Source organism: Monodelphis domestica, chromosome 2 (assembly GCF_027887165.1).
Source record: "Monodelphis domestica isolate mMonDom1 chromosome 2, mMonDom1.pri, whole genome shotgun sequence".
Taxonomy (NCBI): Eukaryota; Metazoa; Chordata; class Mammalia; order Didelphimorphia; family Didelphidae; genus Monodelphis; species Monodelphis domestica.
This window is the reverse complement of record NC_077228.1, coordinates 468,319,255-468,335,983: the sequence shown is the minus strand read 5'-3', so window position 1 is coordinate 468,335,983 and position 16,729 is coordinate 468,319,255.

Sequence of the window (16,729 nt, the reverse complement as noted above, 5' to 3'; positions counted from 1 at the left end):
TAATAAAATAAATAGTAATAAAAATAAAATAGTAGCAACTTTTGGTTACACTAAGGCAAAAAGAAGTCACAGAAAGTGTTCAAACAGAAATGACAAAGGTAGAAAGACACACTAGAAAGATTAACTTTGGTAATATGCAAAATGATTTGGAAAAGATAGACTGAGAAACCAATTAGGAGGATTTTGAATACAGATTCTATGTTATTTTTTGTCATTTTATCCTTAGTACCTATCATAATCTTCTAGTAGGATGGCAACTCAATAAAAAGTTAGTTAAATTAAATTACAGTAGGCCAAATGAGAAGTAATTAATATAATAGGGTCTTGAGTAAAGATCCTAGAGAACCTGCTTCCAAAAAAAAAAAATCTGAGTTTCTTTGATACCAAAACCCTGTTACACTTAAATCAGATGGATCTAGTCCCAAAAGATATAACAGAGGGGCAGTTAGGTGGTTCAGTGGCTAGAAAGTCAGACCTTGAAAAGAGAGGTCCTGGTTCAAATATGATCTCTTATATTTCCTAATTTTGTGACTGGGAAAATCACTTAACCTCATTTGCCTAGCCTTGCCCATTCTTCTACCCTGGAACCAAAACTTAGTGTCAATTCTAAGACAGAAGATAATTATTTTCTTTAAGATTATCTAGAGAAGCTATGAGTATTCAATATAAGATAATAATTTTGAATGCATTTATTTACCAAAAGGTTTTTAATTTGTATTCTTTTCTCTATTTCTCCTCTATTTCTCTATTTTCACTCTTTGCTTCCATTGGAGCAGTCTATCCCCTCCTCCAATGATTTGTGTGTTTCAAATGTTCTGAGCTCTCATTGCTTTGCAGATCCAACTTTTGTCTTTGCCCAAATTTCTTCATTCACATAAGTCCTTTTAAATCTTTCTCCTATCCTGGAATCCTTTCCCTTATTTCTTCTACCTTCTAGGGAGCTATAATGCCATTCAAAGCTCTGTTCAAATGCCACCTCTTATATAAAGTTTGTCCTGGTTCCCCATTGCTGATGCTTTCCCTTTCCCCCAAAATTCATCATATAAATTTTGGAGGTACATGTGCACATTATTTCCATCCCAGTAGAATGTTGGTTCTTTAAATACAATGAATGTTTTTATTTTTGCTTCCCATGCCTAGCACCTAGGACAGTGTTTGTCATCTTAAAGATGCTCACTAAGTACTTAAAGAATTGAATTTTATTATAAAGAAAATATCTAAGCCTTTATTGATGTATTATTGTTTTCTGAAATCCTTAACAATCCATGTTTTTGTGACCAGGATGCAAAAAATAAATATCTTGTTGACATTACCAGAAGAATAAATATATATTCAATACACATAACATAACATCATGGAAAGAATGCTGGATTTGGAGTTCAAGGACTAGTTCCAGTCCCAGTTTTACTACTCCTGCATGACCTTGAACCAGTGACTTACCTTCTTTCAAGCATTATTTTTCAGATATGTGACATGAAGAGGTGTATTAGATCAGGAGCTCTCAACCTTTTTTGTGTTATGGACCCTTTTGGCACTATAATGAAACCAATTAACTCCTTCGCAAAATAATGTCTTCAAAGGCATAAAATAAAATACTTGGGATTATGCTGGGACCTAAATAGTTATCAAAATGCTTATAGAACAACCGAAGACTTACCTCTAGGTTGCTAATGATCTGTGTATCAGTTCACTTTCCTTGAACAGAGGTAGCCAGCTTCAATTCTACATAACTATGTTATTAATCTAGTTACTATTTTGGCCAGAGGAATAAATATCATGAAAGAGTTTTTCAAATACCTTCCTGACATATAATATTTTATCATTCCTCTGATTTTTGGCAGTCTAGTGATCCTATCAACAAAGAAAATGACAATAGCCTGAAATGAATTGTTTTGTTCATGGACCCCAGGTTAAGAATCCTAAGATTAGATGATCCCTTATGTCCATAGCATCTCTAAGACCTAACATCCTATAAAAGAATTTAAAATCTAGACAACTATATTTCCCCTTCAAATTTCCTTTTTAATTTTAAATGAAAAGCAGTACGGACTAGTGAAAAAGAGTGAAAAATATTTCTATATGAGGATCATTGATAGAGACAGTATTAAATTACAAACTCATCCTTCCATCCTTCTATTTGCTAAACGAGCAAGTTTTTTACCAGTGGACTCTATTAGACTTTTGCCAAGATCAATAATGTGAATTATAAAAATTAAAAATTAAAAGTATACTGGATTTCATGCTTCAAGTGCTTGAAAATGCCAAATAAGTATTTTCATTGTGTCCAAAATGTGTTTTTAAAGATTTGCTACATTAGTGTAATGCACTATTTTAAATAAATAATTATTTATTGATTTTTTTAACCTAGAAGCACATTTACTTTTATGTCTATTTTATATCATTTAGTTATATTCTGTATTTAGCTTTTGTATGTCTAGGCCCTTGTAAATCTTGGTTCTATCATTCATTATTAGCTATCCTCAATTTCATGTGATCAACAAATGTCTTCTTATCCAAGTCACTAACAAAATTACTGAATAGAATAGGACCAAAGACAGAAATCAGCAATATATAACTGATGACCTTCCTCTGAGGTGCTAATGAACCATGTATTAACCATGTATTCTCTTTCTTTAAAAAGAGCTATTCAACCAGCTTCAGATAAACCTAACTGTGCTATTAATCCAGCCACAACTTTGACCACAAGAGTAAATATTATGAAAGACTTTTTCAAATGCCTTACTAACATATAATATAATTTTTGTCATTCCTCTGATTTCTGGCACTCTAATAATCCTATCAACAAAGAAAACAACAATAGCTCAGAATGATTTGTTTTTAATGAATCTAGGTTGGCTCTTCATGTAACTATTTCTCTTTTTTTTTTTATCACATTCCATTATCTTCATTATCTCATCCATTACTTTCCTGAGATTCAAAATCAAAATTTTGTGGCATCTACTTTCTACCACATTTTGAAAGTCAGGACATCTGACCATTAGTTTCCCTGTGCCTCTCTAGATCTCCATTATTTTTAGTTTACAATTGACAGATTTGTTGAGTATCTTGTGATGCAATATTTTAGAGCAAAGAGACTTTAACTTATTAAAATTAGAGTTTTTTTCTTGTCCTTCATTTCATTTTGAATTCCTCTTTAATTATGGTCATCTTGTTCTTTCCAATATACGTCATTCTCCTCAACATTCTCTTTTTTTGTCTGTTGACAGTATATGTTTTGCCCTATTCAGTCGGTCTATACTTATCTTGTTATTCTTTTTTCATGCTTTTCCTTTAAATCTCTTTTTGTTATCCTTGGAATTTTTTTATGTAGCATACCAGGCATATTAGCATCTTGAAAGTATGATTGGTGTATTGATATTGTATCTTATGGGTTCATATACCAGACTCATGGCCATGTTACTTATTGATTATTGTATTGCCAAATCTTCAGTCCAAAGGACAAAAAGAATTCCTGAGCAGGACACTATTTGCCACAGGGTCCTAGCTCACACCTTGTTAGACCACATTTCTTTCCAAGTCACATGTTTGATTAACCCCCTCCTCTTTTGATTATGATTGTCAATTGAGCCAATGTTAAAGCCTATGCCATGTCACATGTTCATTAGTTACCTCCCACTCCACATTCCTAAACTCTCCAATAAAAGTTTGAGGGCACGTGTGGAGCCCTCTCTCAATTCTATCAGGGGAGCACGGCAACATGTAGCCCATATTTTTAACTCCTTGTCTCTGAGTCTTTATTCCTTTGTCTCTCTCTTTCTCTCGTTTATCCATTTCCCCTCAGTTTCCATTCTCCTCAGGTGTCCACCCATGAGAATTTTAAGATGTAACTACAGGAGGTTACATTTTATAAGATCCATCATTCTAGCTTTGTTTTTCCTGTCAGTATCCTTATACATCCCTAACACTTTTGTATTCAACCTTGGTCATGAACCATCCTTATTTCATGCTTGTCCATTAATAATATGAGCTCATCAAAAAAAACTCCTTAGTTACATTCATTTCTTTAAATGGTTCTCTTTTTTCTCATTAGTATCATTTCTGATTTTAAGTGTTTGTTTCATTTTTTTGTTTTAATAGAAATTTTGAGGACTGCCTTTCCTTTCAAAATCTTTTACCACATGATCATATATATCTTATAACTGAAAATTAACTTTCACATGAAATTTACCTGTTTGAATTTGATTTTTTAAGCTTTGAGTATGATTCTCTTTGTCTCTACATTTCCCATAATTATACATTACATTGTCTTCCTTATTAAGTGTTAATTCCCAGATAGGGAATTTTCCCCAAGGTTTCCATTCCTCTCATTTTACTAACCAAATAATATAATCTTGGACTGAGGATACTAAAGGACAGTAAGGATGGTTTAATCCAAATCCCAATTTTATAGACAAAGAAATTTAGGCAGAGAAAACAAAATCACAAAAACAGAACCAGCATTTGGATTCAGTAGACTACCTCAAAATTACAATGTTCTTTCCATTACTCTATGATGTTTCTCCATTCTACCTTTTTTTGATGGTCAGAATAACCTTTTTAAAAAAATTCTCCTAATTGCTTCATCATTATACTGAAAGAGAAAGTGTGGTCAGCAAGACAAGCTGTATCAGGTGCTCTGTTTTTGGCAGCTTAAATTTCTCTTAGATATCTTACATAGTCAAAGCAATTCATCATTACTAGATTTTTTACCTCACCATTCCTTCTATAATTTATATTAGTAAGACATTATTTATATACTCCACCTGGTCAGGTAAAATTTGGGATATTCCACAACAAAATTGCCTCATTGCCATTTTTAATTACCCAAATAACCTCCACAATGATATTACTTTCTAGTTCATAAATTCCCACAAAGCTATATACCATTTTAAAAATTCAATGCTATTTTTTTGCTGCTTTTTTAAATCAGAAATCTCTCTCTTAAATATGGTCATCAGTTCCATGTATTATATAAGTAACCTTTTCCAGTGATCAACCACAATCTTAATTACTATGAAATTGTTTTGATGATTACTGGTTTTTAATAAAATTTGAAAGCTGGTTCTGCTAGAACACCTTCCTTCACATTTTTTTCATAAATTCTCTTGATATTCTTGACTTTTTACTTCCAGATAAATTTTATTTTTCTAGATTTACAAATAATTATTTGGTAGTTAGAGTAATATAGCACTGAATAAGTAAATTAGATATAATTGTTATTTTTATTATTCTACCCACGAGAAATCAAAATTTCTCCAATTGTTTAGAAATGTCTATGTTTGTGTGTGCGTGTGTGTCTGTGTGAAAAGTAGTTTATGATCATGTTCATATAGTTTGTCTTGGCTTGTAGATTCCCATGTAACTTATATTGCCACAATTATTTTAGATGCAATTTCTCTTTTCCATTTTCTGCTGCTGGGTTTTGTTGGTAATATTTAGTAATGCTGAGTTTGTTTTATATCTTGCAACTTTGCTAAAGCTGTTCATTGTTTCAAGTAAATTTTTTTAACTGATTCTCCAGGGTTTTCAAAGTACACTGTCACGGAATCTGCAAAGAGTGATAGTTGTGTTTCCTTTTTGCCTATTTTTGTTCCTTTAATTTCTTTTTCTTGTATTGTTAAAACTAATACTCCGATTACAATAATGAATAGTAGTGGTGATGTGGACATCCTTCTTCACCCCTGATTTATTGAGAAGGCTTATAGTTTATCACCACTAAAAATAATGCTTGCTCTTCATTTTAAAGAGACACTACTTAGCCTTTTAAGAAAAGCTCCATTTATTCTGGTGCTTTCTACTATTTTCATATGAATGGATATTGTATTTTACCAAAAGCTTTTTCTGTATCTATTGTTATAATTCTATTATTTTTGTTGTTTTTGTTATTGTTGTGGTCAATTATGCTTTGGTTTTCCTAATATTGAACCAGCCCTACATTCCTGGTATAAATCCCACTTAGTTGTAGTGATTTGTGATTACATTTTTGTAATTATATTGTTGTAATCTCCTTGCCAGTGTTTTACTTAAATTTTTTTATTGATATGTATTAGCGAAATTGCCCTAAATTTTTTCTTTCTCTGTTTTTGCTTTCCCTGCTGTAGGTATCTAATTTATATTTGTCAGATCTCTGTCCCTGTCTCTGTCTATATGACTCTATCTATCTGTCTGTCTCTCTCTCTGTCTCTCTTCCTCTCTTTCTGTGTGATCCTGGGGGTCATCTTGGCATTTTTTTGGCATATCAGTGGTATAAAAGGACTTCTCCTCCCAAAAGTCTACTGGGCTGCAATGGTAAAGGAGAACCAGTAGAATGATGTACAGATATCAAGATGGATTCTCTGTTAGGTCATGAAACAAAGATTGAGGATAATCCATAAAGTGACTTGTCAGCTACAACCACACAAGGCAACAAAGGAGTAAGGCCAGATAGATATGGTCAGCATATGGAGCACAGGAGACAATACAACAGGATGCCAGCCAGCATCACAGAGAGGAGCAACCAAACAACATTGACCAAAAACATTGTCCATCCTACAGTGTCAAACGTTCTGTCCAGTAGAGACTTGTCAGCTATAACCACATAAGACAATAAAGCAGTAGTGCCAGAGAGACTCCCAATTTAATAAAAAATAGAATAGATTAAAAAATTAAATGATAAAGTGCTATACAAATGTGAGTTATTGTCACTATTTGAATATTCTCTTTAAAGTCTAAAACTGTTATTCAGTCACTAAACTACATGAGGATGAATGGTTACAAAATTATCTAAAATAGAAAAATAGATTCATTTCTATATCAATTGAATTTTTAATATGGTGCTGGTTTTTCTATAAAAATAGATGAAAGACTTATTTAAATGACCTTTTCTAATTTCCCACTAAGATCACAGTTAAATAAAGAATACCAGATAAAGCAATAGAAAGCTACAAGGAATTGGACCCTATCTATGAAACTGCATGAAACTGCACTCAAGCCCAGCATTTGAAAACACACACACACACACACACACACACAGAAACTTTGTTTTTCTTTCCTGAATTTCATGGTCTACTATAAAAACAGTTTCATGCAATAAATAAAGGATTCCCATTAGAGGATATGGAAACAAGCTTCAGCTCAAATGCTCAAGGTAGTAATATTTGGAAATTTCAAACTGTCAATATAACTTGCCTCTTTTACAGTCTTCAGTTAATTAGTGGATACAATATGCTGAACTCTAGATTACTTGAAAGGAAGGCAAGCCCCATTCTAGATCCTTAAGTGAACCCAGTAAATATGTCCTAGTATGTCTATTTAAAAAATAAAGATATTTGTGGATTTTATCCCTGGATAATCCTAGGGGTTGTTTTTTATTTGGTTTAGGATGTGGCAAAGGGGAAGAGGGATTGTCCATGCCTGGAAACCTCTTCTTTCCATGTAGAATATCAAATGTTCTGCAACAAATAGTCCTAGAGAGTTTGCTTGGGAAATTGAGAATTTAAGCAGCTTATACAGGGATCACAAGCTAGCATAAGTCAGAGTTGAAATTTTAAGGTCAGTTTTCTATCCACTAGACTCTGCTTCCTCTAATTTCATTCTTCAAAGTTAAAACTAGAAAGAACAACTGAATGAACCTATAAAGAATCTTATCACTGAACCAAAGGAACATCTGACTTCTTGTCATTTGTAACCACTTCATATGAAGATATATACTTAGTTCCTCCTATCTTTGACTTCTTTCTTGATTCTCATAACAAAATAAAGAATTATGGTCAGAAGAATCTTGATCTTTACATTTAAAAACAACTTGTATTTTTTCTTGGGAATAGGTGAATATTTATTTGCAGGGGGAGAGGGGAACACTGTAAGAGTTAGACAACAAGCATTTTATTAAACATTTACTATGCTCCAGACTATAGACTAATCTTTAGAGTTGTAAAGAAAGGCAAAAAACAGTCTCTACCCTCAAGAAGACTGCATTCTAGTAGGTGACATATAAATACATATATCATAGTAGGTGACATGACATACAAATAAATACATACATGCAAAATACATAAAGAATAAATGAATTGCAGTCTTAGAAGGAAAGATGTTAGTGACTAAATGGACCAGAAGAGGTTTCCTATAAAGGGATCATATGTGGATATGGGTACATGTGGATGTGGGTACAGTCCCTTCATTTTACAGATAAGGGAAATGAGACCCAGATAAGTTACAGGATTTGCCCAAGATCACATAGATTGTAAGTGGAAGAAGTGAGAATTAAACTCAGATCCTCTGGTTCCAAATCCAGCATGCTTTCCACTGTGCCAGCCTGACTCACTTCAAACTTCATGTTCAGCCCTAGAGAACTGCCTGGGGATCAGAGAAATTAACTGAATTTCTCTAAAGTTACATGGCTAATTAGAATCAGAAGTGGAATTTGAACCTAGGTCTTCCTGATTCTAAGCCTTCATTCTACAAGACTGACTCTACATTTCATTATTGCATAGTTCCAGCCTGAAAAAAGAAACATCTTTATCAAATGTGTTCTTCAGAGAATACCAATGCAAAACTATTTTCAGTAAAGTGATTATTTGTCCAATTCTAACTTTTCTCCCCAATTCTAGTCTCACATGTTTAACTGCTTTCTAGGTGTCTAGAATGATGTCTCAAATTCATCATGTCCAAAACTGAACTCATCTTTCCCCAAAACCCTTCCTTCTTCCAAACTTCCCTGTTATGTTGAAGGTACTACCGCCTTCCCAGTATTCACTCAGGCTTAAAACCTAGATGTTATTTTCAATTCTATACCATGAACCACCCACCAGATCCTATAGTAAAGCCCTTTCATTTCTGTCTTCCTAAAATCTCATGGATATCCTCCCTTCTATCTTCTGACACTACATCTACCATAATGTAGGTGCTTATCACCTTATCCAGATCTAGTGGAATAGCCTGTTGGTTGGTCTCCCTGCCACTCCAATCAATCTCTATTTCAACTTTCAAGCTGATCTTCACAAACTATAAGTCAGACCATATTACTCCCTTCTCTATTGCATCCAGGATCAAATATCAAATTCTCTAACTTCCAGAGCTCTTCATTCCTCTCTATGTACTCTGTGTATTAGTGACATTGGCCTCCTTGATTTTCCTCCCTCAAAACATTCCATTTTCCAATTCTGAGCACCTTTAGTGATCATCCCCCATGCCTGGAATGATCTCCCTCCTCATCTCTGCTTTCTGCCTTACCTGACTGCCTTCAAGTATCAGTTAAAATGCTATCTTCTATAAGAAGACTTTCCCTATTCTTCTGAAATTACCCCAAATTTATCCTTCGTGTATCTTGTTTGTACATAAGTTTACATGTTGTCTCCCCATTGTCTGTAAGGTCCTTGAAAGAAATGACTTTGTATCCCCAGAATTAAGCATAGTACCAGTCACATACTTGGAGATTAATAACATTAATTGAGTGACTGATTGTTTATTTAATATCAAAACCTTCTGTGAATATTTCAACACTAGCCCCACACAAAATAGCTAGGGGATTCATCATTAATAAGGCAGCTAATATTTCAGATATGATACATATTCTTGCCTTTCTTTTGAATGTTGGATTGTCAGGTCATCCATCAGTGATATCTTTGCTGCACTTTGGGAATGCCTAGGAAAAAATTCTGTAGAATTGTTGGAATTATCTATCGAGTATTCATCTCACTGAAACTATATTCACGAGGAAAAACCCAAGACTGAAAATATTTTCCCTTCTCAGTTGATTCTTTTTCATTTCTAAGTTTTGCTGCTTTACACTCCTAACATCCAACTTTCCTCATTATCTTTTCAGAGTTAATTGGTAAAGAATCACTTGCTCTCAGGCCCTTGGCCCTGCTCATTCCAGATCTTACAAAGCGCTCTAGGTTATGAGTGTCAGAAGCTGGGTCCTTTTGGTTCAAAGCCTCAGTTTTAGGCTTAATAGCCCTCATTTCATTTAAGAAGTTACTAAATCGTGTAACTGTGACCTCCAAATTCCATACCTTTCCTTTTTTTCACAAGTTCTGGAGAGAAAGAATCATGAAAAGCATGAAAGCTGTCTGAATTTCTGAGGGGTTATCATGTGGATGAGGAACTAGGATTATTTCACTTGAGAGAATTACAAAGAGGTCAAGTTCAGCTCAATAGAAGCATAAGCTCTCTAACTTTAGGTATAGGGATAGGGCCAGTAATTTCATTGATTTAGTACCAGTATAGTACTCTTAAATCATTTCATTGATACAGTACTAGCAAGGAACTCCTAGGGTTAAAAATCTCCCTCTACCCATAAAAGTAGTCAAATTGCCTGCAACATATATTCTTAAAGCATTACCTAAGACACCAAGAAGGTAAATGACCTGCCCAGACTCACACTACCAGATGTATCAGAGGTGGAACTTGAACCCAGTTCTTCTTGGCTTCCAGGTCAGCTCTCTATCTACTATACCACAATGCCCATCAGTCAATAGGGATATTCAAAAAATGGTAAGAGTTGTCTCATGATAAGTTTGGAAGGAAACCAGGTGATTATTTTTCAGGGATGCTAAAGCAAGCATTCTGTATTGGGTAAGAATTTGAACAATACAGTCTCTAAGAATCTTCCCAACTATATGATCTTAAAATGAATTAAAATCTTAAAATCTATGTCAACATGTTTTAGTTCAAAAATATTTTATTTTCCCAATTACATGTAATAATTTTCTACATATTTTCCATAATTACAAGATCCAAAAATCTCCCTCCCCCTTTTCAGAGATAGTAATCAATTTGATCTGGATTATACTTATATTATCATGCAAAACATGCTTCCATATTGGTAATTGTTGTAAGATAATACTCATATAAAACCAAACCCCCCCAAATAAAACCATAGATAAACTAATTTGAAAGATAGTATGCTTTGATCTCATCTGACTCCAACAGTTCATTCTCCGGAAGTGGATAACATTCTTTACCTTACGTCCCTCAGAATGATCTCAGATTCTGTATTGCTGAGAGTAGCTGTCTTTCACAGTTGATCATTGTACAATATTGCTGTTCCGGTGTACAATTCAACTTGCCCTTAGTCAAAATAAGCTTCTGTGGCTTATTCTATTCAGTTCTAACCTTCCCACTCTCTCCTATTGATCTAAAATATGACTGAAAAAAATAAGTTTCCCAAGGTACTTTGATCACATCATTCCCATTTTTGAGGGCTTCCTATAGCCACTCACTTTTATTAAATTCAGTTTTGTAGGGCACTGTGATCTTTCTCATTTCTCACCTACACTCCTAGCTATTAAATTAATTCAGTATTGGACTTGGAGTCAAAGACCCAAGTCCAAATCCAGATCCTACCACTTATTAGTTGTCTGACCTCAAGAAAGTCTCTGAGTCTTAGTTTTCTCATTTGTGAATTGAAGATAATTATGCTTCCATTCCCTATTTATTGATGTTTGTGTAAAGATAGAATGAAATGTATATGTTAATTTCTTTGTACTCTATAAAGCACAATACACATATAAGATATTACTATTGCTATAGAAATGATGTGCCATGTTTAGGTTTCTAGAACCTTTTTGGATTCAAAATCAGGGCAACTACTGCTCATTAAGACCATTTGTTTTTCTGACATCCCACCCAAGTCAATCAAAACTATTCACATGACATTATAAGAAAGAAATGAACATTTACTTAGTATAGTAAAAGAGAATCAAGAAGTTAGGGAATTTCTGGTTAAAATGTCAATGGGAAAGATGGTAACCAGCCAAGTTCCCTTTGAAACTATCCCCAGAGAAGTTTCAAAAGGGCACCAGACAATAGGGTTTTCAAACATTTTTAATAAAAAAAAAAAACAGAGGTAAGTAGAATCTCTATAATACAAATGCAGGAGACAATAGAAACTTTGAAAGGTAAGGACATTTGAGTTACTAGAAGAGTTAAATAACAAATTCCACTGTTTACAATGGTCACTGAAGGAGAAAGGAATAGTAGAGATTTTTTTCCCATGGGGGGTGTTAGAAAGGAAAAGAGATAAGGAAAGGAATATACTAGAGAATAAATAAGGAAGAAAGTTGTAGGAGGTACAAACAAGAAGGAGGTAGAGAGGGAGCAACCATCTTATGAACCTCACTCTTATCTAAACTGAGCAAAGAATCATTGAAAACATACATAGAAATTGACTAAAAAATACATTAAATTTGACAAGGAAGTAGTTAAGGACAGAGGGAAGGATTTCACAATGAGTAAATAGTTATGAGACAATAGTCACAAACCCAAACTGCACCACAGATACTATGTGAACCTGGATAAGTCACTTATCCCCATCTCAGCCTTAGTTTCCTCATCTCTTATTGAGGATCAAATGAAATAGTTTATATAAAACACTTTATGAATCTTAGAGAACTATATAAATGCTATTTTTAGAGGTAGCTAGCAGTAAGAAGGCCTGGGTTCAAATCTAGCTTTGTAACCCTGGACAAATCATTTATCTTCTCACAGCCTGTTTTCTAATCTGTAAAATAGGAATGATTGTAGCACCTACTTCCCAGGGTTGTAAAGACCAAATGAAATAGTGTTTGTAAACTGTTTAGCTCAAACTCTGGCACAGACTAGGTACTTAATAAATATCTTTTCTTTCTTTTTAGGTGAACATGTATAAGAGGATGGGCAGCCATGGATGAGTAGCTATGGTTGGATTATTTTCTGAATCATTGAAATAAATAAATCTAATTGAGTAATTGAATTCAAGTTTTCCTTAGAGAAGTCTAAAAACCAAACTAAATATTAAATAAAACAATAACTTCATACTCCTCAGACCTCTTCAGCAGCTCCTGAGATTTGAGGTCCTTCTTCCCATTTGCTACAGAGAATAGAGGTTAGACACTGGAGAGCTTCTCCCATATCCTCCACCATTTAAGAGAAGTGCTTAATGAATTTACATTATTTCCTACTCTCCTGGAATTCATGACCTCCAGTAATTCTTCATTCTACAAGATGAATTCAACTCTGTAACTCATACCTCCTGTAGGACTCCATTATCCCTCCTGTTTCTAGCCACTAACACCACCCCAGCCCACTCTCCAGTTATGAAATGAGTTTAGAAATGAATGAGACATACTTAAGTGAAGCCCTCTTCTCATGAAAACTCTGTATCTTGCTGATGTCTTCTTCCCTGATTTGTATTCTGTTTTAGTATTTTGAACCCTTCCTCTTTTAACTAGTAGTTGTATAGTTCCTTAAGGATTGCAAAGCACTTTGTATGTTATCTCATTTGAACCTTGGTGAGGTACATGCTATTATTATGCCACTATACAAATGTGTAACTGAGTTTTTAAGTGACTTGGTCAAAGTCACACAGCTTTAAGCATCTGTCTGTATTTGAACTTATCTTCTTGACAACAAATCCAGAGCTCTATCCACTATACAACCATCTTCTGAAAATGTCACTGACCTCTCAAACTGTATTCTTCCCTTATTGTCCTTCCTTTCCCATGCTTCCACTTCTGAGTATTCTCTTAAGCCACCACAAGTTCCCCCTTGTCTGAAGTTAAAACATGCCCAAACATCTATTGTTTTATACAACTAGTCCATCAATATTCTTTTGTGAAGCCTATTTGATATTCCACTTTTTAAAAAAGAAATAACTGATCTTTTTTACCTGTTTTTAAAAAATAAATAAATAACTGGTCATTTCATCATAATCTTTATCATTAATAACTGTGTCATGCAGACACAGCTTCAGAGGTCAGTGATGGAGTCTTAGGATGTTAGAAACAGAATAAGTCAGGAATTCTGGTTATTAACTACAGCACAGAACAGAAAGCTAGCTGGAGCACTTCACAAGATTCAGAGCAATATATTCCAGCTTTCCTCTGGCTCCAGCTCCTTGATATTTTGACATTGACAGAAGAATTAGGCCATAATTATCCACTTTTGAATTTTAAGGAAATTGTAGAGTAGAGACACTGCAAATAACTGCTTTGTTCGTGCCCTGACAATAGGTCACCCTCGATTTGCTGGTGTGTAGCTCTCCTGACTCCATATGAAATTAGGCTTGAAGCCAATATCTATGTGGACTTTCATTTACACTGCCCTTGCTACAGGAGAGCAAGTTAAATGGGAGTTTCATTGAGCTAAAATAGCTTTGATAGACACTACCAAACCCATTGAGAAAATCAATAGAAATCCAGCATGCATTTCAACTGTACAATTAAGTGGAAATTTGATTGTGACCCAAGGGGATTTCTTCTTTTATTCATGCTCTTTATTGGACTATAGCTCTTATAGCCTGGCTATGGGGGAATCTACCCTCTTTGCAAAGTATAAGAAGTGGGCACTCACTCTACTAACCCCTTCCCAAAATTAGAAAATTCCATCAGCACAGAGAGAACTCTTGGTGATTTTATCCCAACAAAAAATAATGGGCCTGGCAACCCCTTCCAGGTTCAGCAGACAACCAAGTCCACTCTCCCAATACCTCCAGGAAAGTGAAACTTCCTATAGGGTTATGGAATATCAGTGACAGAACAGATCTCAGAGGCCATTTCATCCCAACCACAGCTGAAGCAAAATGGCCTCTATAGGATCTCTGACAAGTGGGCATTCAGTGAAAGCAAAATTAACTTAGAAATAAAGAGGATAAATATGTCCTGGCTCTATTACTTACTACTAATATGATCTTCAACAAATCATTCCTATTCTCTGGTCCTCGGTTTATCATTTGTAAAACAAGACGATTGAACTAGGTGACACCTAAGTTTTCTTCTCCATCAAAACTATAATCCTATGGTCTCTAATCTTTTCCCAAATTTTCTGAGGAGGCATTCTCAGAGAAATTCTAGCCACTGTGCCATCCTCTCCACCCTCTCAGCTGTGCAGAAAGGGTGTTTAGAGTTTGGAGAAAGAAAGGATTAGAGATGGAGGTAAGGTCTGGACCTATCATTTCTGTGGAATTAGAAATCCCAATAAAATGAAATGGGTATCCAATGAACTGTCAGACCCATAAGATTGCTCATTAGATGCAGCCTCTCTTTGTGATCACTTGTTTCAGAAAGAATCTTGATGCAATATATTGAAAGTTCCTTGGAGAAACTAAGGATCCTGCAAAGACATTCTATGTTGGCTTTCTATGTGTTGAGAAGGCTTCTCTTTAAAGGCATTCAAAAAGATCTGTCATTATCAACTACCTCTTTCTGGCTTTATTTGATCTTATGGCTTTATTTGGTGCCTCTAAACCATGGCATTTGGTAAGACACTGTGCTTTAAGGGGACAAGCCTTAGGGCTTCTTTCCTGTGGTCTGAAGAAACAGAGCTCCAACTCTGGGCTTCTCATTTATTCTTTTCCCTTCTAGGTATTGGAGGTGGAGACTTTCCAATGAGTGACTTTGAGAAGGTATCAGGAAGGCACTCCTATGTCCCAGAATTCCAAAGTCTAGGTTTCAAAATCAGTCCAGGAATGAGCCTCTAATGAACAAAAAGCAACTGTTAATTTGTGTGGTCAGTAAAGTCATTAGACTTCTCAAGCTCTCAGTTGCCTAATTGGTAAAACTCAGGGATTCGAGATGTTTTCCATAGTACCTTAGACCTTTAGATATGGAAAGAACATTAAATATCAGTTCAATGTCCTCAGTGGAAAGGACACTGGATTTGTCAGAAGCCATGTTAGAACCCTTTCTGAGGTAGCTGACTATTATTTGTGAAGCAATGGGCACCAGATCTCAATTTCCTCATCTTTTAAAAAAAAAAAAAGAGGGTTGAATCAAATTATCTCTACTATTCCCAGAGTTCTAAATATTTCTACCTTTTAGATAAGATAAATGATATGTATAGAGATTAGCTTACATGCCCTTAACATACACCTAGATAAGAACTCAAATCTCTAAACATCCCTGTGTTGAAACTATATCTTTTTCTGGATCATCTGACAGCTGCTATCCCAGTTAGTATAGTAAGTTTAGAAGTAGCTAGTATAAAATATCAATGGGAGCAACAAGATTGCAAAAGAGGAATACAGAAGTTATTTACAAAGGGTCCCATAAATGAAGGAAGAATAACAATTACTTGCAAATTATCTCAAAAATTAGGGGAGTACAGACTGGCAACTATCCCATAAATTAACTGAGGTCACATCCTGAAGCTATTGCTAAATTAGGGAAATCCATCCAGGCTCTAATTTAATGGCCTCTCTGCCCTGATAACTGTCCTTGGTCTGTAAGCTTTAGATATGCTCCAGACATGCAGTATAACTAATGAAATACCAGTAAGATGTTATGCAAATTAACTAACCCTTAGATAGTATTGATAGCTTTGAGATAATGTTGATATGTTAATGTACTAAGCTAAATATCATGGATAAAAATTAGTCCTACCATCATACCACAACCCTATAAAAATGGGATTCTAAACTCCTGCCCCTAGTACTCCTCTACCTGCTACAGGTCCATAGAGGTGTCTCTTTGTGCCCCTCTTTGTCCTCTGCTCTTTCCCTATCACTTCCTGCCTCCCTCTACACCCCTACCCCCCATTCTCAAACCATCTGTCTCTGTACTCTCTCTACCTCATTAAATTGTAATTGAAGCTTACTCCCCAGTTGCTGCCATCCCAGCAAGTATCTGAAGAATTGGGCATGTATCATCATCAACCCATTGAGACCCCCCTCACAGTTCCTGACCAGTGATACATAAACTAGATCTAAGACTAAATTCTGTCCACAGACTTCCCACCAGCAAATAAACTCATTTGTAGGATGTAAGGGTGAGCA